Source organism: Pelophylax lessonae (assembly GCF_965119305.1).
Source record: "Pelophylax lessonae genome assembly, chromosome: 11".
Taxonomy (NCBI): Eukaryota; Metazoa; Chordata; class Amphibia; order Anura; family Ranidae; genus Pelophylax; species Pelophylax lessonae.
In genome coordinates, this window is record NC_138778.1 from 119,761,627 (window position 1) to 119,788,395 (window position 26,769).

Consider the following 26,769-nt stretch of genomic DNA (forward strand, 5'->3'; position numbering starts at 1 on the left):
GCTGAATAACTGATTGTCCTCCTCTCACTCCTGCAGGAAGAATAGGGAAAGATCAATTCATCTATATGCAGCTGCCCCATCCCCCTCCTATACAACGTCTTTTGCTGGCCCCCCAGTGTTCCTTAACTCCCCCCCTCGGTGCTCTTAGCCCCTCCCAGTGCACTAGACCCCCCTGTTCTTTAGCCCCCCCCGATGCTCTTCAGCTCCCCACAGTGCTTTCTCCCGCCCCCCAAGTGCTACCTGTCCCCCCCAGTGCTCTCCACCCCCCTGGTTTTCCTTGCCCGCCCCCCAAGTGCTCCCTGTCTCCCCCTGTGCTCCCCACCCCCCTGGTTTTCCCTGCCCACCCCCCAAGTGCTCCCTGCCCCCCCGTGCTCTCCACCCCCTGGTTTTCCCTGCCTGCCCCCCAAGTGCTCCCTGCCCCCCCCCAGTGCTCTCCACCCCCCTGGTTTTCCCTGCCTGCCCCCCAAGTGCTCCCTGCCCCCCCCCCCGTGCTCTCCACCCCCTGGTTTTCCCTGCCTGCCCCCCAAGTGCTCCCTGCCCCCCCCAGTGCTCTCCACCCCCCTGGTTTTCCCTGCCTGCCCCCCAAGTGCTCCCTGTCCCCCCCCCAGTGCTCTCCACCCCCCTGATTTTCCCTACCCACCCCCCCCAAGTTCTCCCTGTCCCCCCAGTGCTCTCCGTCCCCCTGATTTTCCCAGCTTGCCCCCCAAGTACTCCCTGTCCCCCCCCCCAGTGCTCTCCACCCCCCTGGTTTTCCCTGCTCGTCCCCCAAGTGCTCCCTGTCCCCCCCAGTGCTCTCCACCCCCTGCACCTTCCAACCCCCCTACAATGCTTTCCAAACCCCCTCTTCATTCTCTCCAGTCCCCCCCCCCACCGTGCCCTTCAGCTCCTCCAGTGCTCTCTGCTTCGTCTGTGCTCTCCGGCCCCCCTAGTGCTCTTCTATCTTCTATCATGTCCTCAGTCTCTGACCTTCTCTTGTATCATGTCTGCAGTCTCTGACCATCTCTTGTATCATGTCTCCAGTCTCTGGCCATCTTCTGTATCATGACTGCAGTCTCTGACCATCTACTGTATCATGTCCTCAGTCTCTGACCATCTCCTGTATCATGTCTGCAGTCTCTGACCATCTCCTGTATCATGTCTGCAGTCTCTGACCATCTCCTGTATCATGTCTGTAGTCTCTGACCATCTCCTGTATCATGTCCCCAGTCTCTGACCATCTACTGTATCATGTCCTCAGTCTCTGACCATCTCCTGTATCATGTCTGCAGTCTCTGACCATCTCCTGTATCATGTCTGTAGTCTCTGACCATCTACTGTATCATGTCTTCAGTCTCTGATCATCTACTGTATCATGTCCTCAGTCTCTGACCATCTCCTGTATCATGTTTGCAGTCTCTGACCATCTCCTGTATCATGTCTGCAGTCTCTGGCCATCTTCTGTATCATGTCTGCAGTCTCTGGCCATCTTCTGTATCATGTCTGCAGTCTCTGGGCATCTCCTGTATCATGTCTGCAGTCTCTGACCATCTGTTGTATTATGTCTGCAGTCTCGGAGCATCTCCTGTATCATGTCTGCAGTCTCTGACCATCTACTGTATCATGTCTGCAGTCTCTGACCATCTATTGTACTAATGTCTGGAGTCTCTGACCATCTCCTGTATCACGTCTGCAGTCTCTGACCATCTACTGTATCACGTCTGCAGTCTCTGACCATCTCCTGTATCATATCTGCAGTTTCTGAGCATCTCCTGTATCATGTCTGCAGTCTCTGACCATCTAATGTATCATGTCTGCAGTCTCTGACCATCTCTTGTATCATGTCTGCAGTCTCTGACCATCTACTGTATCATGTCTGCTGTCTCTGACCATCTACTGTATCATGTCCTCAGTCTGTGACCATCTACTGTATCATGTCTGCAGTCTCTGACCATCTCCTGTATCAAGTCTGCAGTCTCTGACCATCTACTGTATCATGTCCTCAGTCTCTGACCATCTACTGTATCATGTCTTCAGTCTCTGACCATCTCTTGTATCACGTCTGCAGTCTCTGACCATCTACTGTATCATGTCTGTAGTCTCTGACCATCTACTGTATCATGTCTTCAGTCTCTGACCATCTACTGTATCATGTCCTCAGTCTCTGACCATCTCCTGTATCATGTTTGCAGTCTCTGACCATCTCCTGTATCATGTCTGCAGTCTCTGGCCATCTTCTGTATCATGTCTGCAGTCTCTGGCCATCTTCTGTATCATGTCTGCAGTCTCTGGGCATCTCCTGTATCATGTCTGCAGTCTCTGACCATCTGTTGTATTATGTCTGCAGTCTCGGAGCATCTCCTGTATCATGTCTGCAGTCTCTGACCATCTACTGTATCATGTCTGCAGTCTCTGACCATCTATTGTACTAATGTCTGGAGTCTCTGACCATCTCCTGTATCACGTCTGCAGTCTCTGACCATCTACTGTATCACGTCTGCAGTCTCTGACCATCTCCTGTATCATATCTGCAGTTTCTGAGCATCTCCTGTATCATGTCTGCAGTCTCTGACCATCTAATGTATCATGTCTGCAGTCTCTGACCATCTCTTGTATCATGTCTGCAGTCTCTGACCATCTACTGTATCATGTCTGCTGTCTCTGACCATCTACTGTATCATGTCCTCAGTCTGTGACCATCTACTGTATCATGTCTGCAGTCTCTGACCATCTCCTGTATCAAGTCTGCAGTCTCTGACCATCTACTGTATCATGTCCTCAGTCTCTGACCATCTACTGTATCATGTCTTCAGTCTCTGACCATCTCTTGTATCACGTCTGCAGTCTCTGACCATCTACTGTATCATGTCCTCAGTCTCTGACCATCTACTGTATCATGTCCTCAGTCTCTGACCATCTCCTGTATCATATCCTCAGTCTCTGACCATCTCTTGTATCATGTCATCAGTCTCTGACCATCTCCTGTATCATGTCCTCAGTCTCTGACCATCTCCTGTATCATGTCCTTAGTCTCTGACCATCTCTTGTATCATGTCTGTAGTCTCTGACCATCTCCTGTATCATGTCTGTAGTCTCTGACCATCTCCTGTATCATGTCTTCAGGCTCTGACCATCTCCTGTATCATGTCCTTAGTCTCTGACCATCTCTTGTATCATGTCTGCAGTCTCTGACCATCTCCTATATCATGTCTACAGTCTCTGACCATCTCCTGTATCATGTCTGTAGTCTCTGAATATCTCCTTTAGCAATTCTCCAATCTCTTACTCAAACTTAAACACATTGCTAATAATATTAGCTATCTATTTATGCTGAAGGTAGGACTGTGCAGGGGAGGCAGAGAGTGCAAAAGGGGGAACTGTGATTAGAGAGACAGAGGGCAGACTGCAAGGGGCACTGTGATGGGGGGCTGTGAAATTTGTGCAAAAAATATTCTTGAACACATTACAATTTTTTGTGGGTGTTTTTACATTTTAAAGTTGGGGGGGGGTGCCAGATATAGGATCCGCCCCGGGTGCCAAATGCTCTAGGTACGCCACTGATCAGTGCTATACATATGCACTGTTACTGTAAAAATTACACTGGCAGGGAAGGGGTTAACTTTATTGGTGATCAAGGGGTTAAGTGTGTCCCTAGGGGTGTGATTCTAACTGTCAAGGGGCGTGGCTTGTTAGATCATAACAGAGACATACCATCCTACATAGCAGGATCACATAGCCTCTGTCATGATCTAAGGGAGAATGACAGATGGCTGTGTTTACATCTGCCGTCTGCATTTCTCCCTCTCCTGAGCGAGATCGCGAGTGATCGGCCGCCGGTCACATGCGCGGGGATGTTAGTGAACGAGCATGTGAGAATTTCATATAAAAAATGTGAAAAATATTGTTATTTTTTCAAAATTGTCGCTCTTTTCTTTATTTATAGCACAAAAAATAAAAATCGCACAGGTGATCAAATACCACCAAAAGAAAGCTCTGTTTGTGGGGAAAAAAATTTAATTTGGGTACAGCGTTGCACGACCGCGCAATTGTCTGTTAAAGTAAAGCAGTGCCAAATCGCAAAATATGGCCTGGTCAGGAAGGGGGTAAAATCTTCCCATCTTAAAGCGGTTAAAAATACGCCCTTTTGAGAATTTTTTTGCCAAAGACATGTAGCTAAATACATTTTAGCCTAAATATATGACAAAAATGTAATATATTGGATATTTTTTAACTGTCAAAGTAGAAAATGTCAATTTTTTCGCAAAATTTTTGCTCTTTTTTTTATTAATATCGCAAAAAATTAATTTGGGTGCAGCGTCGTATGACCGCGCAATTGTCCGTTAAAGTCACGCAATGCCGAATCGCAAAATAGGGCCTGGTCATTGAGCAGCCAAATCCTCCAGGGCTAAAACTGCGGTGGGCGGGGCTGAAGTGGTTAAGGACCTTGCTTTGCGCAATGGTGTGCAGTCATGTAGGAACAGGAAGGCCAACCCCCAAACTGTTCCCACAAAGTTGGAAGCATGAAATTTTCCCCTCCACCAATGATTTGTACCAGTGCACAAAGCAAGGTCCATAAAGACATGGATGAGCGAGTTTGGGGTGAAGGAACTTGACTGGCCTGCACAGAGTCCTGACCTCAACCCGATAGAACACTTTTGGGATAAATTAGAGTGCAGAGTGCGAGCCAGGCCTTCTCGCCAACATCAGTGCCTGACCTCACAAATGCGCTTCTGGAAGAATGGTCAAACATTCCTATAGACACACTCCTAAACCTTGTGGACAGCCTTCCTAGAAGAGTGAAGCTGTTATAGCTGAAAATATTGAACCCTACGGACTAAGACTGGGATGCCATTAAAGTTCATGTGTGAGTAAAGGCAGGCGTCCCAATACTTTTGGTAATATAGTATATGTTAGAACAGTTACTTGTAGTCTCCATAGGAAGTCTATGGGACAGGGTGACATAGCAGGAGCACAACTGGGAGACCGAGTACTGTCACCCTATAACGGAGTGTTTTAACAAGGGCCTTCATGGCAGTATGACTAAATAATCATTTGATAAAAGCTGCAGATTTTAAAATAATATTAAAGTGATTGTAAAGCTATTTTTTTTTTATTAATATAATAAACAGTTGTATACTTACGTATCTGCTCTGTGCAATGGTATTGCGTAGAACCTCCCCAAACCGCTCATCCTCTTCTCTTTACTTGCTTTTGAAATTACATTAATATGTTAAAGCTTATTTGAGTTTTAGTGAAGGGGTTTACTTTAAAGTTGATGTTTAGTCTGCGTATGTTTGCCTGATTCTTCCTCCCAACATGCTAATGATTAAAAAAAAAAAAAAACTTTCATCACATACCTTATTTTAGACCCAATGACATCCTCACTGGGTCTTTGTGTTTTTACAGTATATACCATGCAGCCAGAATATGGCTGCTGGGGGGTGCCAGAAGGTCCTCTCAGGAGCCCCCAGCCATGATGTAAACAGAGGGCTAGCGCAAAGAATGGGAGTATGCTGTTCTGGCTCCAGCAGAATATCAATTAGTTGTTTGCCTGCAGTATCAGATTTGACCACAAGATGGAACCAGTGGTAAATTTACAGTTTTGCAGAAACTAGAAAATCTGTCCACCTTTAATAAACTTCCCATCATTCTTCAGTCAAAGAAAAGGAAGCTGGTGCATCATGGGAGTTTAGACTTTATCTTAGGGACTGAGAGAGAAGGAACGTGCTACCAGAGCACATTTTGACTGACATTTGTATTCTTTTGAGCCCTTAAAGAGGTTGTATACCCCGCTGTGTTATTTTTACCTACAGGTAAGCCTGTAGTAAGGCTTACCTGTAGGTAAGATAAATATCTCCTAAATATGCACCATTTAGGAGATATTCACCCTGAATGCAGCTGCTGATATCAGCAGTGCATGCGTTCTGAAGGTCCGGCATATCATGTTGGAACTTCAGAGCTTCTTGCCGAAACCATGGGTTCCCGCACGCATGGCCGAAAGAAACCCAGAAAAAATGCCAAGGGGAACATGTCAGCTCCCTAAGCGGTGACTGGGCGCCTCTGCAGGAGCTTCGTTCGAAGGTAAGTATTTCATAATGTGCTCATATGCCATGCATATTAGCACATTATGGCATTGTCTTGCAGGGTATCTTTTTTTAAGGGTATACAACTGCTTTAATCGCAGCAATGCTGGTATTAACCTTACTGTCATTCAATACTTTATTGTAATGTATTTCTGTTTTTCACATACTGATTATGTGTACTTTGTCTGTTTTCTACCTATAGTTTCCCCCCCACCCTGTTTTGTTAATAGAGCTTCAAAATGAAACTCAGTCTGGCTTATTGCAGAATAGGAGAGTTTAGCTGCATGTTGAGCAACACACAAGGAAACGTGTAGCGGGGACAGAACTTAAGCCAATATCTACAGTAAATGTTTTGATGGGTGGGTGTCAGTCTAGGGGAGTGGTTGTTCATAGGCATGCTGAATATGCATGCAGATACCAGGGTATGCTGAGCCTTCATGTTTGAAAGAGCTGAAATCCAATGAATAAAAGGGGTGGACGGTAAAGCTGGGGAGGAAAGGGCTAGACATGCTGGATATCCAACAGCCAGGAACTAGGGTAGGCTCTATTTGATTCCTGCAGGTTTTAATGCAAGCTGTTGGAAGCTCACCGTGTATAGTAAAATTAGAGTCTGCAATTTCAGTACAAGAGAAGAATTTGTCCAACTGTACAGGACTGAAAGCAAAGCTAAAGTTCAACTGTAAGAACTACATACAGGATCTCACAAAAGTGAGTACACCGCTCACAATTTTGTAAATATTTTATTATAGCTTTTCATGGGACAACATTGAAGAAATTACAATTTCCTACAATGTAAAGTAGTGAGTGTACAACTTGTATAACAGTGTAAATTTGCTGTCCCCTCAAAATAACTCAACACACAGCCATTAATGTCTAAACTGCTGGCAACAAAAGTGAGTACACCCCTAAGTGGGTCCAATTAGCCATTTTCCCTCCCCAGTGTCATGTGACTCGTTAATGTTACAAGGTCTCAATTGTGAATGGGGAGCAGGTGTGTTAAATTTGGTGTTATCCCTCTCACTCTCTCATACTGATGTGTGAGACTGGAAGTTTAACATGGCACCTCATGGCAAAGAACTCTCTGAGAATCTGAAAAAAGAATTGCTCTACATAAAGATGACCTAGGCTTTAGGAAGATTGCCAAGACCCTGAAACTGAGCTGCAGCACGGTGGCCAAGACCATACAGCGGTTTAACAGGACAGGTTCCACTCAGAACAGGCCTCGCCATGGTCGACCAAAGGAGTTGAGTGCACGTGCTCAGCGTCATATCCAGAGGTTGTCTTCGGGAAATAGACGTATGAGTGCTGCCGAGGGGTGGGGAGACAGCCTGTCAGTGCTCAGATCATACGCCGCACACTGCATCAAATTGGTCGTCACTGCTGTCGTCCCAGAAGGAAGCCTCTTCTAAAGATGATGCACAAGAAAGCCTGCATGAATGCCAACATGTACTGTGACATACTGAAGCAGAGCATGATCCCTTCCCTTTGGAGACTGGGCCGCAGGGCAGTATTTCAACATGATAATGATCCCAAACAAACCTCCAAGACGACCACTGCCTTGCTAAAGAAGCTGAGGGTAAAGGTGATGGTCTGGCCAAGCATGTCTCCAGACCTAAACCCTATTGAGCATCTGTGGGACATCCTCAAATGGAAGGTGGAGGAGCGCAAGGTCTCTAACATCCACCAGCTCTGAGATGTCATCATGGAGGAGTGGAAGAGGACTCCAGTGGCAACCTGTGAAGCTCTGGTGAACTCCATGCCCAAGAGGGTTAAGGCAGTGCTGGAAAATATTGGTGGCCACACAAAATATTGACACTTTGGGCCAAATTTGGACTTTTTCACTTAGGGGTGTACTCACTTTTGTTGCCAGTAGTTTAGACATTAATGGCTGTGTGTTGAGTTATTTTGAGGGGACAGCAAATTTACACTGTTATACAAGCTGTACACTCACTACTTTACATTGTAGCAAAGTGTCATTTCTTCAGTGTTGTCACATGAAAAGATAGAATAAAATATTTACAAAAATGTGAGGGGTGTACTCACTTTTCTGAGATACTGTAGTTCCTGGGCAGGTAGGGCAATGGTATTTGAGCTTGCAGATACAAAAGTATATACATTTATTTGCTTGTTGACTACAGTAGCTTTTTAAAGTTGCAGACAGCAGGATGGGTACCGAATGGTTTGTATTTCACAGTATTCTTACACCTTCCTCCTTCACTAATCAAATCCATGTGTAAATAATCAGATATAAAAGAAATACATACTTGACACAAGTCATTTGTTGTTAGCGGTGGTTTCCTTTGGTATATGTGTCACCTCAATCATTGCTATGCATGTACATTGATCTTAGGCCAGGCAGTGGTCAATGATGTGGTTGTTAGGAAGTGGAAAAATGAACATGGTAAACAGACAATATGGAGCCTTCACAAAAAGAAATTCTGCATGCGGGAATTATTGAATGCTTGTCTTTTTCCACAACAGGTAAACACAGGAATCCACAGAGGACAATTTAATCTACTATAAAGAAAAGAAACATGAAATCAATATACATATACTTTACTTGTACCCAGGGGTAATTAAGTTGCCAATACCAATTAGTAGACTAGTTACATCACTTGCAGCTTTAAAAAAAGTCTACAAAAATCTATTTGTTTCTGTAAATGTTTCCTGCAACTACTCTTCGTAGATATAAATGACATTGGTCTTTTATTGGGGGAAAGAAATGGAATGTACAGTAGAAGTTTCCATGTGCACAAATCTCATATATGTTTGCAATTCAAGAAGAAATGCTAGTTGCCAGTCGGTGGAGATGGAATTCTACCTAACTTTTTTCTTTTTGCTAATTTTTCAGATAGCATCTTTAAAGAGACATTGCCACCTTGTTGACTTAGAGAAAAGTGACAGTGTCTTTGCCAAGGACCACAGACCCAATGATACCTTGCTAATACCCCCCCCCCCCATAACTCTCTCCTCCATAGCAGCCAATGGTAGTATCTGGTGATTCGGTATGGGTATGGAGAAGCATGTTGTGTGCTCCCATATCGCAGTGCTCGGGCCTAGCAGCCAAGTGCTTGTCCCAAGCCCTATTATATGTCTAATGGAATGATATCACCACAACCGCTAGCATGTGACACCAGCCATCACTTGGGATTCTGGAATACACAATAGTAACAGGCGCTTTGTCACATATATTTTGCTGGCAGCGAGGCTTGGTGGACAGTCGAACCAGGATGACGTCATCTGCATGCGACACGTTTCCGAGCGTGCGTGCTGCCTGGGGGATACTTGCCGTGAAGAAGGAGCGCTCCCCCAGGCAGCACGCACGCTCGGAAACGCGTCGCATGCAGATGACGTCATCTTGGTTCGACTGTCCACCAAGCCTCGCTGCCAGCAAAATACACCGAGCCTACTTCCTGGTTCTAACCCCGCCGTACAAGCCGGCCACGGCGAAGGGATCTTGGCTCCAGCAGGATGGACGTCTAGGACCGGATGATGTACACTTCTCCACACTGGAATCTTGTTTATGGGCATGAAACATATGCTTACCAATGCGAGTGCAGAACTTTATTCATTAAAACTTGTTACATAAAGTCTACACTTAGAGGTGCCTCTGTCTGTTTTTACTTGGGATTCTGGGGCTGGCTGTAATGGAGGAAGGAGAACCAGCTAAACCCTGGAAAGGTGAATATCAAACGTTACAGGGCTCACTTTGCGAAGACACTGTGTGGGGGGGGGGGATTTACTAAAAATGGAGCACACAGAATCTTCAACCCTAATGGGCAAACAGTGTTTCTTTAAAGCATATTTCCAGTCAAACGCAAAGTGGTTGTACTCCAAGGTCAATGAATTGAGAGACATGGAGGATCTTACAGCCACGCTTTACGACAGGGGGGAGGCCTTTTGGGACAAATGGAGGCCCTGGCAGAATTTTGTCTGTACAGATACTTACCTGCAGGAATTCCCACAGCATGGTTGAGGTTGGGGACCCGGGGCTGGAGAGGCCCCACCCAATGCCCTTCATACCCTCCCTCTCCCTCAGGCTTTCCTTTCTTCCCCCCCTTTTCTCCCCCTTTCATTTCCTCCTTCCCCGTCCCCCCCATAACCCCATAACATTTCCTATCTCTCCATTGTTCATATCACCTACCCTCCGGTGAACCGCAGTCACCGAACATCATAGTTCACATCCAAAAGAGGTTGTTATTTACATGACCAATTTTCCTTTCACGTAAGCGATCTTTCAGAGAGATGGAGAATATCGGACCTTAGCCTGCACTCCTAGGGCAGACGTTGCAGTTGTGCAGTAAGTGTTTTCCTCTTCTCACACTGTTGTAAAACAACTAATCCTGTTGTTCTCTTTGCTGTGCTACGATATTGTCAACCGCTCAGTTGTACATCATTTCTCCTTTTATCCTACTAACCATTTGCAATGTACTGTAACCTTTTATTAAATAAAGAATTACAAAAAAAACTCAAAGTGGTTGTAAAGGCAGGTTTTTTATCTTAAGGCATTCTATGCATTAAGATAAAAAGCCTTCTGTGTGCAGCAGCCCCCCAATACTTACTTGAGCCCCCTCTCTATCCAGCAATGTGCATGACTGCCTCGGCCGTCGGGGACTTTCCCTCCTGATTCTATCCCAGCAGCCCTTGCGAATCGCCTAGTGACGAAATCTTGCATTATTACACCGGTAACCAGCTGTACTCGGATGTATTGGATTGAGTCCGTGCTCCGTCTCCGCCCCGCCTCCTCTCAGTGAGCCGTACGGGATGTAATGCTTTCAATCCGCGCTCACTGAGAGGAGGCGGGGCGGAGCACGGACTCAATGCAATACATCTGAGTACAGCTGGTGCCAGTGTAATAATGCGAGATGTCGTCACTAGGCGATTCGCAAGGGCTGCTGGGATACATCCCAGCAGCCCTTGCGAATCGCCGAGTGACATAATCGCCTATAGGCGGGCGGACCCGGAAGTGCAGATGAATAAAGAAAAGGTATTTCCTTGCAAAAGAAAAAAAAATAGTTTCCATTGGTAAAAGTATTTTTAAAGGGGATTACGTTCCTCTAAACTTATTAAAATGGGTGGAACTCCACTTTAAATGTCTGTGTGACATTTCAATAAAGTTCAATTACAAAAAGTGGACAGTACCAAGATACCAAGATTAGCACATTAGCCCTGAAGTCACCCTGCCTGACCGCACTGCACACCACCCACTGCTAGCGTGAAGTCAACCACTTTCACAGAAAAGGTGGTTTGCTGGCATTCATAAAAAAGAAATGGTGCAGCGCTAAATGGTAAATTCAATAAATTAATTTAAAAGTCCACATCCAGTAGAATAGTCCCAAAGAGTTTCCCGTGCTAGAGTGAAACTTATAATAGTGTACCCTGATGACTTCGTAATGATGAAACGTGCTGGGAGGAGCTAGCCTTACGCTACGTCGTCGCGCCCGGAGGTCAGCCATTGTCCTGGTTGGAACTTAGGAGTTTTTATTGTGTATCCTGCGCATTATATCTGATGTTTGGTGAATGTGATTCCAAGATTTTTTTAATAAATATATTGGAAACATATAACGCTATGGGCCTCTTTCTTTGATCCCTTTTTTTTCCCTATGTATGAGGCATATTGTGGTCACAGATGAATTTTCATACTGGTCCGGAGGTCTAAGGTTGAGTGATCCTTCAAATCACCCACTGCGCTATTTGACCATTGTGGAAATGATGGTCCCCGCTTGGCGGTAAGAGTCAGTGTGTGGTGGAGGTGGAGGGGGAGGCTCTAGCTCACCATTGTGTGTTTCCAGCACTCAGGTGGAAGTTCCTGCTCACAGGCTTTTGGATTACTTCTATTTATGTTGGACTTTGATATTTATTTCAAACAGCGCTGCTTGTGTGTTTTTGTATTGCACTTTTTACCAGTGTTTTAAGGTAGCTGCTGTTATTCATTAGGGTGCGCAGGTTTAATTTCAATATTAAATAGTGTACAGAGGCCACCACCGACACCCAACAATACATCCTCTTACCTACTGATCATGACTCACTACAAAGGTCTGAACCAGCAGTGTTTATATCTCCAACGGGCCCTTGGACTGCCAGCAACCTCTTTCCTCCTCTCTAAGGCGATCTTCCCCAGGGCCTAAATGACTCATATAAAGGCAAACAGAACACTCCTCATAGTGTAGACGTTTCAAGCCAATTTATTATAAATAGGTTAAAAATTCACTCCCATAGTAATAGTAGACAAACAGCATGTCTTTACATAGTCGATCAGCGTCCAAACCAACAAGATGGCCACTACGTCCCAGCAAATACTGGCGTTGTGAGTCTCTAACTCCTCCCTACGCATTTTGTCATCAAATGACATCGTCAAGGGCGTGACAATAGCTGGTGTACAGCCATCCAGACAGAAATGTGAAAAAAAAAATAGAAACCACTTTAATACCCTCTTTAATATTGCTGTGGTACAATAAAAACGCAAGGCTGTATTGTACATGAATAGGGAAGGCAATGCTCCTAGGCAGGTAGAAATACATTCACGGAAAAAAAAAAGGAAAACAATTCATAAAACGTTCTAGATGTGAAATGGCAAAGCTGTCCTGCATAAGGAAAGAAAACTCACAAATGCAAAGAGCAACAATCCCTACATTAACCACTTCTGGACCGGAAGGATTTGTCCCCTTAATGACCAGGCCATTTTTTGTGATACAGCGCTGCGTAACTTTACCTGACAATTGCGCGGTCGTTCGATGATGTACCCAAATAAAATTGATGTTCTATTTTTCCAACAAACAGAGCTTTCTTTTGGTGGTATATGATCACCTCTGCAGTTTTTAAGTTTTTATTGTTTGCGCTAAAAACAAAAAAATAGACAAAAAAAATAAAAAATAAAATTACTTTCTGCTTTAAAAAAAAAAACCCCCAAAAAAAGTTAAAAACCTCTGCGCTATAAACAAAAAAAGAGTGACAATTCTTTCACTTTCTGCTATAAAACATTCCCAATAAAAAAAAATTAAAAATCAAAATGTTTTCATCCTTTTAGGACAATTTGTATTCCGCTACATATTTTTGCTAAAAAAAAATCCCAATAAGTGTATTTTGATTGGTTTGTGCAAAAGTTATCGCGTCTACATTCTAGGGGAAAGATTTATGTCATTTTTATTTATTTATTTATTTTACTAGTAATGGCGGCGATCTGTGATTTTTAGCGGGACTGCGACATTGCGGCGGACAGGTCGGATCCCTAACTGACATTTTGACATTTTTGGGGGGACCAGTGACATTACTACAGTAATCAGCGCTAAAAATATGCACTGTTACTGTAATAATGACACTGGCAGGGAAGGGGTTAACACCAGGGACAATCAAAGGGTTAAATGTGTCCCTGCTTTCTAACTGGGGGGAGTGGGCTTGCTGCATATGAACACCGAGACCCGTGTTCCTAAATAAGAGGAACACAGGATCCCTGGGTTCATAACTGACAGAACAGCAGTCTGCCAAGTTTACAAAGGCAGGCCGCCGCTCTGTCTCCACAGGGAGCGACCGTCGGTGCCTGGCGGAAATTGCGGGTTCCCAGCGGCAATCGCGGCTGCCGGGCCTGCTGATTGGCCCCCCCTGTGGCCAATGTGCACGCATCCTCACTAGTGGTCCCTCAAAGCGTTGTACAGGTACGTCGTTTCGCGGGACAGAGCCAACCTGCTGCAGTAAAACTACTGCGGCTAGTCGGCAAACGGTTAGGACCTGGTAATCAAAAAATGTGCGGGATATTGATGCGACACTAAGTGATTTATCCATTGAAATGGTTTCTCCCACTAAGAAACAATGCTTTGTAAATTCAAACAATCAGCGTGATCACGTTTTTACAGAAATTGCGGTTGGAAAGAACATCAATTTATAACAACAGTATACACAGGAGCATAGTAAAGAATGTGTATTTTATTGGTAAAATCTTTCTGTGCCAGTTGTTTTTACAAAATTTTATGGATACACTCGTGACTTGCAACTACAAAAGCAATAAAGAAAGTTGTGGTTTAACCTCTTGCTGACCATGTAGCACATATGTGTAGTGGCAAGAAGAGTGGGCCTTAAAGTGGTGGTATACTCCGCTTTTCAACTTTTACCTACAGGTAAGCCTATAATAAGGCTTACCTGTAGGTAAAATTAATATCTCCTAAACCTGCACGGTTTAGGAGATATTCACCCTGCATGCAGCCGCTGACACCAGCGGCGCATGCGCTCTGAAGGTCCGGCGGACCTTGAGAGCTCCTTGCCGGAAAGTGAACTCCCTCGCGCATGCGTGACGTCATCGTGGCTCTGGCCACTCACAGCGCCGGAGCCGCCGAACCTGGAAGAGACACCGTGTGGGGACTTCATTCTAAGGTAAGTATTTCATAATGCGATGCATACTAGGACATTATGCCATTGTCCTGCAGGGGTTTTTTTTTTGTACTCAGGGGATACTACCGCTTTAACGCCCATGTGCTGCAAGTATGCATTCGTGGTGGCTGAGGTTTCTGTGCTGAGAGTGCGTTTGCTGCATGCTTCTAGCACAGTGACCAATCTGCTACCAATAGTTCTTAGTCACTAGTTATGATTGAAAGCTGGCGGGATGGGGGCCCGATCCTGTGACCTTTGTGATCGGCAGAACAGCTCATCACATCTATGTGCAGCCAGGTCTGGATGGGTGGCGAGGATATTTGGAGTTATTCACCTTCGCATTGTTTGCAAACAAAGGTGAACTTTTTCTGGTTTCATTCTTCTCCTGTGGTCACTGTAGCCCTCAACCTCTAGTCATCTGGAACCATGGCAGATGAGGTTTAATGTTGAAAAATGTAAAGTAATGCACCTGGGTGCCAGAAACCAGAAAGCAAGCTACTCACTAGGGGGGGAACCTCTGGGTGAGTCTAGGATGGAAAAAGACTTGGGGGTACTGGTAGACAACAGGCTGGGCAGTGGCATGCAATGCCAAGCTGCTGCAAGCAAAGCCAACAGAATACTGGGATGTATAAAAAAGGGGATTCACTCCAGAAATAAAGAGATTATTCTCCCGCTCTACAAGACTCTGGTCCGGCCACATCTGGAGTATGCTGTCCAGTTCTGGGCACCGGTCCTCAGGAAGGATGTGCTGGAACTGGAGAAAGTCCAGAGAAGGGCAACAAAAATAATTAGGGGAATGGAGGACATCAGTTATGAGGAAAGACTACAAGCACTGAACCTATTCTCTCTGGAGAAGAGACGATTGAGGGGGGATATGATATCAATGTACAAATACTGTAATGGCGACCCTAGCATATGGAAAAACCTTTTCAGAGAAAGGAAATACAATAAGACACGTGGCCACTCACTAAAACTAGAGGAAAGGCGGTTTAACCTTAAAATACGCAGGGGATTCTTCACTGTAAGAGCAGTAAGGATGTGGAATTCTCTTCCACAAGCAGTGGTATCAGCACGGAGCATCGATAGTTTCAAAAAACGATTAGATGGGCACCTTAGAGACCACAACATACAGGGGTATACAATGTACGGTTAACAGCAAACACACACACACATCATAGGTTGAACTGGATGGACTGATGTCTTTTTTTCAACCTCACTAACTATGTAACTATGTAACTATGTATGTAACTATGTTCCTATAGATTGGAGTCTTCTTGTACACTGTACCAAAAAAAAACCTAAGGCGTGGTCCACATTGGTGCGATGCGGAAAACCCTGCAAATCCACTGCATCCACCCGACTCACAGGCAGTTCACACTGCCATATGCGAACCGCTGGGTGTATCAATTCAAAGTTAACCACTTAAGCCCCGGAAGATTTTACCCCCATTCCGACCAGGGGGTATTTTGCGATTCGGCACTGCGTGAATTTAACGCACAATTGCGCGGTCGTGCGACGCTGTACCTAAACGAATTTGACGTCCTTTTTTTCCCACAAACAGAGCTTTCTTTTGGTGGTATTTGATCACCTGTGCGATTTTTTGATCATGCGCTATAAACAAAAAAAGAGCGTCAATTTTGCAAAAATAGCAATATTTTTCACATTTTTTTATATGAAATTCCCCCAAAAAAAAATGTAAAAATCAAAATTTTTAAAAATTTTCGGCCAATTTATTTTATGCTACCTATGTTTGGTAAAAAAAATCGCAAAAAGCGTATTTTGATTGGTTTGCGCAAAAGTTATCGCGTTTACTAACAAAGGGAAAGATTTTTGTCATTTTTGTTGTTTTTTTTTTTAACGCGTAATGGCGGCGATCTGCGATTTTTTTTGCGGTACTGCGACATTGCGGCGGACAGATCGGACCCTTGACTGACATTTTTGACACTTTTGGGGTTACCAGTGACATTTCTACAGTAATCAGTGCTATATATATGCACTGTTACTGTAAAAATACACTGGTAGTGAAGGGGTTAACTTTATTTGGAAGGGAGGGGCTGTGTGTGTCCCTAGGGGCGTGGTTTCTACTGTGATTGGCTGTGGCTCTAGCTGTAAAGACACTGATCAACGGATCTACATACCAGATCCGTTTTATCAGTGTCTTTGCAGCGAAGAGAATGACAGGCAGTTTGTTTACACAAGCTGCCTGACATTCTCCCTCTCCCCCGCCGATCGCCGAGTGACCGGCGGACATCGGGTCCGCTGGTCACACGCGCGGGGGGGTCCGTGACCACGCGGGAGCGGGAGCGCGCCCCGGGGGGCGCGCGCTCGCTCCCTAGACCCTCACAAGCAAGCAACGTAGCCCTACGTTAGTTTGCCTGTGAGGGGCTGACCGCCGACGTAGATAGTCGTGCGGCGGTCGGCAAGTGGTTAATGACAACCACAGATAAGTTTGCATATCACAGTGAGAACTGTCAATTTGGACAGGAATCGGATGGCATGCAATCACCTATGTGATCCCGTTCTGGTGTGGACCAACAGAAAAGGTCCTGCACGAGTTTGGTCCGAATGCGATGCAAATTCAGCCATACAATCTGTATGGCTGAATTCCCATCGCACAGACATCACGTCACGTGTGATTTGCAGAGCAGTGCTGTGCGGATCACATGCAATGTCTGGTATGGCTACAGCATGAGCTGGCCCTAAGACTGTATGCTTGCAGGATAGAAAATGTAGGTGTGCCCACAAAAAGAGAAAGAGGTTAGCAATAGATGAGACCACAAAGGGGTAAAGCCATCTTAGTCCTGTCTCCACTGAAACATTGCAATGCCACCCCAAATTCACAGAGTTGGAGGACAAGAGGGCACTTTCCTGCTGGACCAGTTTAAAAAACACACAGTATGTTGGGCTAGTTGCCCTGAGATGATCTCCTATGCAGACCTACATCGGGGAGGGATCTCTGAAGATGTCACCGGATGTGACGAAACGCATTTGATTGGAACGTGCGGCATGACATGTGACGGCAGGTGAAACACAAGCCGGAACTCTCCCGCTCGCCACTCTGCAGCTAGCTGGCGCTAGCACGCACAGACGGACAATTTTTTTCATTTAACATTTGCCATTATTTGTACTTTCTTTTAATCGTTTTACCCAGGAATGGGAATAAAATAATTTTAATTACTACACTATCCGGAGCATCTTTCTCTTTTTTCTACATCTTGGCCCCACATTTGATGAGGTGAGAGGAAAGGAGGAGTCATACCATCCAATCCATCCCACTACTGGAGAGCCACGAGAGGATCCACATTAGCATGGGGGCTATTTAACCTCTTTACCACTGCTCACTGTGCCTCTACTACTGCAGCACAGTGGCTCGTTATCGTCTGGCGACGTAGACCTACGTCCCCAGACATTCCCCTCCCTCGGCGGCGCGTATTCAAACACAGCAGGAGTCGGGCCAGGGGAGGAGCGGCGGTGATAACCGCCGCTCTTCCCCGATCGTCGGGGATTGAGTGAGGAAATCCGCCCGCTTGTGTAAACAGAGCAGGCGGATCTCCTATGTGACAGGCAGTCACAAATTACAGGATTCAGCATAGCTGAACCTGCGATCTGTCCCTGTGTCAAACAGTCCCCTCCCCCCACACACATCAGTAAGCACCAGGCATACATTAACCCCTTGATCACCAATAAAAGTTAACCCCTTCCCTGCCAGTGTCATTTTTACAGTAACAGTGCATATTTATAGTACTGATTACTGCAGTAATGTCACTGGTACCCCCAAAAATTTCAAAAATGTCAGTTAGGGGTCCGATCTGTTTGCCGCAATGTCGCAGTCCCACAAAAAAAATTGCAGATCGCCACCATTACTAGAAAAAAAAATAAACAATAAAAATTACATAAATCTTTCCCTTAGTTAGTAAACGCAATAACTTTTGCACAAACCAATCAAAATACACTTATTGTGATTTTTTTTACCAAAAATATGTAGCAGAAAACAAATTGGCCTAAAATGTTAAAAAATGTTGATTTATAAATTTTTTTTGGGGAATGTTATATATCAGAATGTAAAAAATATTGTTTTTTTTTCTCAAACTTTTCGCTATTTTTTTATTAATATCGCAAAAAATAAAAAGTGCAGAGGTGATCAAATACCACCAAAAGAAAGCTCTATTTGTGGGGAAAAAACGGACATAAATTTAATTTGGGTACAGTGTCGCACGACCGCGCAATTGTCCATTAAACTAACGCAGTGCCGAATCGCAAAATAATGGAATAAAGGAATGGGGTAAAATCTTCCGGTCTTAAAGCGGTTAAAAATACGCTCATTGAGGATTTTTTTGTCAAAGACATGTAGCTTAATACATTTTGGCCTAAATATATGACAAAAATTTAATATATTGGATATTTTTTAACTGTCAAAGTAGAAAATGTCAAATTTTTCTCAAACTTTTCGCTCGTTTTTTATTAATATCGCAAAAAAATGAAAAGCGCAGAGGTGATCAAATACCACCAAAAGAAAGCTCTGTTTGTGTGAAAAAAAGGACGTAAATTGAATTTGGGTACGGCGTTGCATGACCGCGCAATTGTCCGTTAAAGTCATGCAGTGCCAAGTTGCAAAGAGTGACCCAGACGTAAAGCAGGAAAATCCTCCGGAGGTAAAGTGGTTAAGCACTAATGGTCTTGGTGCTATAAGACACACAAGACCCATTCTATCTGGTAAGTGACCCACCCTTACCTTACCACGGTGGAGAGGAATCAGAGCCACATTATTGTCACAGAGTGGACCGGAAAACATCCATATTGAGCACTTGCACCATATATGCGTTGGATGAGCATATTTTGCACAAGAAATCTACTATTTTGATTCTATTGTAAATATTTATCAATTCACTTTTTGAACTATTGTATGGAATTTATATAGATTGTATATTATTTACATTATTTTTCACTTTCCCGTTAATGAATTAGATGTATTTATGATGTGAAACAGTCAATATATTGTTTACATTGCACAAGCCCTAAAAGGTTGCACTTACGGCTTTCATTGGTCACAATTTTTTGCCACATACATACCATATAAAATTTTTTGCACAAGATCTCTGCTAGGGTTGTATATATACCAGCAAGCGCTATAGGTAGCCTCTCCATAAGGCTACTATTGCTAAAATCGGGGAGGGATCATTATTTACAACTGCTGGACATTATATAGCTATATGATCCCTGTTTAAACCTGTGATTACTGTATTTGACAGAGGGAAGTTTTCAAGCACTGACTTGTTTTGCGACTCTGAGATGTCACATGGCAGTATGCAGAGAGCTGCAAAGAAACTCAATGAGGATAGTCTCACTGCCTCTTTTTTTACCTCCTCCACAATTTGGTCATGGCACAATTTCTTTACCTATAGGAATCTGTCCCTACCATGAAATGACCAGTTGGTTGGGCTTGGCTCCCAGGCAAAACTCTCCCAGTCCTCCCCTGATCATGTTGACCCCCTGGCTTCAATGATTTGAGCCTCTGACTTTAGAATCTGCAGAAATGGAAGGTAAGAGTAGCCTCAGACCATTAATGTGGGCATTCAGGTCAAATTACTGGCATAAAGCAAAAGGTTAGCATAACTGCAGGGAAACTATCTTTATCACAAAAAAGAGGTCAGCAAAGCCGGTGTTCTAAAATTTTATCGGACCCATGAAAATTCCGGACCTCGTCACTTCCCGCTGGTGCAAGCCCCGGTGCGCATGCGCACAAGGTCCGAGGAAATTCTAAGACTTAGAGAACAGCTGATTGAGAGGAGGAGGGGCTGAGGTGGGACGCACACACCGCCGCGGGAAAATTGCTGTCACGGGCGAACCATATGTGCTAGAGACCCCAAAATTCTATCGCAGGTAGCCAAGACAGTCCCCTACAGCTGTTAAAAATTTGGGGTCTCGGGGATGAAAGGGTGCGGAGCAGTGGTCCCCGGTTCTCGGGGTCACTGCTCCGCGCCCTTTCATCCCCGAGACCCACGGGGTCACTGCTCCGCACCCTTTCATCTCCGAGACCCCAAATTTCTATCAGCTATAGGGGAGCGTCTTGGCTACCTGCGATAGAATTTTGGGGTCTCTAGCAGCTTTGGTTCGCCCGTGACAGCAATTTTCCCGCGGCGGTGTGTGCGTCCCCCCTCAGTCCCTCCTCCTCTCAATCAGCTGTTCGCCAAGTCTTGGAATTTCCTCGGACCATGTGCGCATGCGCACCAGGGCTCGCACCAGCCGGAAGTGACGAGGTCCGATTTTTTCACCGGTCCGACAAAATTTTACAACACCGGCTCCAATGTTTTCCTTCTGACCTTGTAATAGTACATTTTAATGAGCCTTGGAGACAAACAGATAATGGTTTGGGGGTTGACTATATTTTATCTTTATCTTTTGTTATAAGTTTTAGGCTCCACACTAACATTTGGCGTTTTGGGATCTTGGGCAGCTCCTGCTCCTTTTTGGACGACAAGCTATATTTGCCACGATTGCTGTGCTATAAATTGTGTGACAATCGAGGCAAAAACCACACCATGTTTTATGTGCCATTGAAAATAATGTCACCTAAACCTGCGTTTTGCAAATGTAGTGCATTTTGAGAACGCAAAATGCCAAATGTGAATTGAGCCTTAAACTGTTTGTTTAGTGGGTGCTTTTTGTTTACATGCAATCTTTGTTTATCAAATAAACATTAATTAAATGACAAAGGATTTTGCAAACTCTATGGCATAACTAAAGAGAAGGTACAATAAAACTTGCTTGGCAGCCTCCTTTGTCTGATTAAATAATACCTACTCTTGAGCAGTCTGATAAGAAAAAAGTCATAGCTATGATGATTGGTTGAATTCTGTATAGTCAATTACCAGGATTTTTCCAAGGTCAAAATAATGCAATAGGTGAAAAGGTGACTACAGCTCCATCTGCTGGATGGATAGAGGACTGAATCATCATTGACATTTGACAAGACCCTGACATTGCTATCATTGACATGTAGCACTGCCCTCTTGAGGACTGCTGGATAACACACTTTCGGGTCCCCCTGGGTTCCCGTTAGCAACACTGGCATTCACAATTTAACACTTTACTTCTTGGCTCAGTCAATGATCAGTCCAGGGGTTTGTAGTTGTTTTTTGGTGTTTTATTTAAATTAGGGATGGGAGAGGGGAATAGTGGTATACTCCAAATTAACTATTCACAATGCGGAGGACTCCTACTTCTGACGATGCAGCCAGGCTGCTGTTTCACCCTGCCACTAGGTGAATTTGTATTAAGTCTCTTTCCAGATGACTTGATGTACTAGATTATCTTCAGGATACTCTCCTAGTATCCCCTTTCACTTGACACATTGACACCCGTCCTCTGACTATCCTACACGGGGTGGCCCCCCTCAGGTCAGGCCCCTGGACACAATCCCCTGTACTCACGATACTGTTTATCTAGGGTCTCCAGTGTCTCTCCCCCTCTAGTCAGCTCTCCTGGACCTCTGGGTTAAGATCCATTGCTCTTGTCCCCAGGCTGATTGCCTGCGACCACGTGCCATACCACAGAGGAGGAGGCAGCCGCAACCCTCCCTCCGGAACTTTGCTCACCAGCCAAAGACCCCTCAGCACATGTGCTCCTGGCTTTTATACAGTATCCCATAATGCACTGAGACAGTCTGTCTCTGCCAATCACCAGGACTGTATCAAAGCCAATGTATCAATTGGTCAGGTTTCCTCCCACTGTTCAACATGCCTCCCTATTGGGCCAGTGTGAAACACTCTCTTGACTCAATGAATCACATACTTAGCACACTGAGCAGACCTAACTCACAGATCCTGCTCCCTGCTAGACAGAAAGCAATATAGATTTGCCTGCTGCTCCTCTGATAGGCAGACAGAGCCAAAAACTATACTCTCTCACTAGCACCTACCAAGGAGGATGCTACAGACTTTTTTACATTTTTTTAGGCCCATCTATAATACATAAAGAAAGAAAATACTTTCACTAGTTATAAATCTGGGTTAATGCCATGTTTAGTAAGGTGGTTGTTCTTGCATGAATTACAGGTTCCATTTATCTCTATGGTGATAGATTTCATTTCATTATGGGTGAGTGCAGCCTCATAGTTTCGTGGTCAAATATGCTAGGTAAATTCATAGAGGTGAAAGGATTCCTTTCATATATGCAGGGAAAGTCCATTTCAGTACAGAGAGAGCTCAGAGCATTTGCAAGATGCAACTCATTGCTTACCTGAACAAAGTCCTTCAAGGGCTTTAACCCTTTCCAGCCCCTGTGCTATACTTTTGGCCTCAGCTGGCCAAACTACTTTTGCAATTTTACACTTTTTTATACTTTTTTTGCCTTACAGGTTGTGGAGTTTGTAAAAGATTCCCTAAACCATACATTTTCTGAAGGTGCAGAACTGGTGGAATTAACCACTTTTGGACTGGAAGGATTTGCCCCCTTAATGACCTGGCCATTTTTTGCAATTTGGCACTGCGTTATTTTAACGGACAATTGCGTGGTCGTGCGATACTGTACCCAAACAAAATTGACGTCCTTTTATTCCCACAAATTTTTCTTTTGGTGGTATTTGATCACCTGTGTGATTTTTATTTTTTGCGCTATAAACCAAAAAAGAGCGACAATTCTGGAAAAAAAATATATACCGTATTTTCCGGCGTATAAGACGACTGGGCGTATAAGACGACCCCCCTATTACATGATCTACCGGTTATACTTATACTTAGGTTACCTTGGAGATATCATACTCGGCGTATAAGACGACCGCCCATTTTTGGGGGATTTTTTTAGGATCAAAAGTAGTCTTATACGCCAGAAAATACAGTATTTTTCACATTCTGCTATATAACATTCCCCCCCAAAAAATGTAAAAATCAAAATTTTTTAACATTTTAGGCTAATTTGTTTTCTGCTACATATTTTTGGTAAAAAAAAAAAAAAAAAAAAAATCGCAATAAACGTATTTTAATGGGTTTGGGCCAAAGTTATCGCGTCTAATAACTACAGGAAAGATTGATGTCATTTTTATTGTTTTGGTTTTTTTTTTTACTAGTAATGGCGGCGATCTGTGATTTTTACCTGGACTGCGACATTGCGGCGGACAGATCGGACCCCTAACTGACATTTTTGACACTTTTGGGGTGACCAGTGACCTTACTACAGTAATCAGTGCTAAAAATATGTACTAATGACACTGGCAGGGAAAGGGCTAACACAGTGGGTGATCAAGGGGTTAAATGTAGGCCTAGGGGAGTGTTTCTAACTGTATGGGGAATGGGCTTTTGAAATGATTTATTCACTGATGGTATGGCAATGTAAACAAACATCAGATAACATAATAATAACCATGTGTACATGCCTGCAGCTGCCTGCGGGGAAAGGATCAGCTTCAAGACTCAAACTAATGTCCATAACTAGTGTTACTACCTCTCTGAAATGACACAAACTTACCAGCAAGATGAAAGTTTTTTATTTCAACCAAAATGTTTTTCCCTTTTGCAATCATTTCTACTAATGTAATGCAATTTAAATTTATTTATTTTTTACAGAAAAATCTTTCCCCACATGGTCTGCAGAGGATATAGTATGCATCTTAGACATTTTTTTCTTAATCTTCTTCATATGGTGAAGATATCCTTTTATTCCTCAGTGCAAAGCAAAGTGGACAAAATTGTTCATCTGTACCTAGCGCACATGACAACCACGACAACTACATTTTCAGCAAGCCACTCTACCCCTCCCCACACACACATACGCATCAAACAAAATACATTGTAAACAATAAACATAAAAAAACACATACTAATAATGACCAGAAAAGGAACAGAGACAGTGACAATGTTCCTTATTTGAATAGGATTAACTTATAGTAATATAGTCTTCTAAACAGCAATGACTTGACGATATATAGGCAACCCTAGGCTACTTTTTTCATTTTTTGCACACGTTTTTAAAAAACTATTTTAGGCCTGAAGATAACCTAAATTCTCCAAACATTTATGTTTTTTGAAAGTACAGACCCTGCAGAATAAAACGCCGGTTGATCCAATTTTTTATGTAACACAATATTAGTGCAAAGGTTCAGGGCCATCTTACCGAATGGGCACGCTGGGAAGTAGCCTGGGGGCCCCACTTGCCCAGGTGGCCCCACCAGCCCAGTTTCCAAGCCCTAGCCAAGCATTAGTTCAGATTCCTATGTGCATCCCGCCGCCGAACTTAGCAGGTGGCAAACACCTGTTGGCCCTGCGCTTCTGTCAGGCCACTTGGGCCGGGGAGGGGGAGCCCACAACGGCAGGAATGTCTGTCCCCTCCACGGGAACAGGCACACACAGGACAGTAGAGTGTGAGTCCCGTCTGTGGGTGTTTACTGGACCCAGCCGCCCAACTTGGAAGCAGTCATTAGCCTGGCACTGCTGTACCAATAAATATCGCCTGATCGATAATTTGCATTGTGTAGGCAAGGCCTCAGTGCACTGCATTGCCCAGGGCCCTTTAATGCTCTTAAGATAGCACTGCCTGGGGGCCTGTAATGCTCTTAAGATAGCACTGCAAAGGTTTACTACTCACAAAATGTCAGTTAGAAAAATACATTAAAATTCATTTTAAGAAACAGATGCAGTATTTTAACCATTTTCTTTTAAATATGAAAAGCCAAGGTTGTGCTGGGTAAATATATATCCAACATGTCGAGCCTTAAAATTTTGTACACCTGTGAAACAGCAACAAACACTGGTACTCAATTGTTTTAAAAGCCCCAATCAGTTTAGCGCTAACTTGGAATAATGGCCCGAGAAGTATTGCTCTCACTTTGGCTGCATTCACATGTCAGCTTATAATCGCGGGCAGAACCGCCGCGGTTCCGCCCGCGATTCGGAGATTTATTGCAAATCGCTGGGGACGCCTAGCGCTGCCCGTTGATTTGCAATAGCCCCCCAAACGCCGAGCGATGTTGCCGCGATTTACGCCCGCCGAATCGCGGCAACATCGCGCAAACAAAATCGCAGGACGCAATACGCTCCAAAAAAGTACAAGAGCTTCTTTGGAGCGTATTGTGTCCCGCGATTTTGTTTGCGCGATGTTGCCGCGATTCGGCGGGCGTAAATCTCCGAATCGCGGGCGGAACCGTGGCGGTTCTGCCCGCGATTATAAGCTGACATGTGAATGCAGCCTTTGGCATGTGTGTCAATATGTACACAACTGTAGCATAATCTGAATTTCTATACTAAGGTGCTCCCAATCCATGCGGGTGTATGTGGGGGTGGGAGGGGGCTCAACATTTATTGGGGCGGTTTAAATGCATGGGTGTAACTATTTTGTTTTTGTTTTTTTTTTACTAAACATTATTTTTTTTTAAGACCCGGTTCACACTGATGCGAGTGCCGGGTTCGCATGTAATGTCGGAGCGCACTGCTCCGACATTACATGCGATCAGCTGTGCGGTGCGAGTTTAGCCATACAGTTTGTATGGCTAAATTCGCATCGCACCCGGTGCAAACACGCACAGGAGGCATTTTTGCAGCCGCATCAGGATCGGATCGCACAGCAGTTCACACTTGTGCGATCCCATCCTGTGCGAACTGCACGATCGCACTGCGATATGCGATCAAACTGGGGGTGTCGTTAAGATTACATTGACACCCCCAGCGTATCGCATATGGCAGTGTGAACTGCCGAGGGTGCGTGTGCGATGCGGGAACAGGCTGCGAATTCGCAGCCTTCCCGCATCGCAATAGTGTGACCCGAGCCTAAATAGGGGACAAAAAAAATGTAAAAAAGAAAGTAAAGGATGAAAGTGTAAAAAATTTAAATATATGGATATACACTGAACAAAATTATAAATGCAACACTTTTGTTTTTAGAAAGCAAAGAGGTTGATAAAGGCGCTACCTATTGGTGATGAGATGTTAAACCAAATGGTGTACCCAACAAATAGTTAAACCTTAATCTGCGTGACTTATTTCCATAAAGTGCACCAGAAATGACGTGGTTAATTCACAGAAAGTGCACAAGTGACAAAACAAATTATATCTGCTTGTAAATAAAGTGCACAAGTGACAAAACAAATTATATCTGCTTGTAAATAAAGTGCACAAGTGATAAAATAATCCCACTCCACTAGAAGAAGGTACTCGATTATTGTCCTAAACCAGACAATGTACCACAAATAATTAAAGTGCTGAGTGCAAACAAATAAATAAACAATAACAGTGATGTAATTTTATCCCAAAAACAGAAATAATGTACAGTGCAAGTTCAAGTGAGGGTATGGCGCTCACCGCATTCCCAAAAAATATATAATTGTAAAATATAAAGTGGAAAGATAAATAAATATGAACTC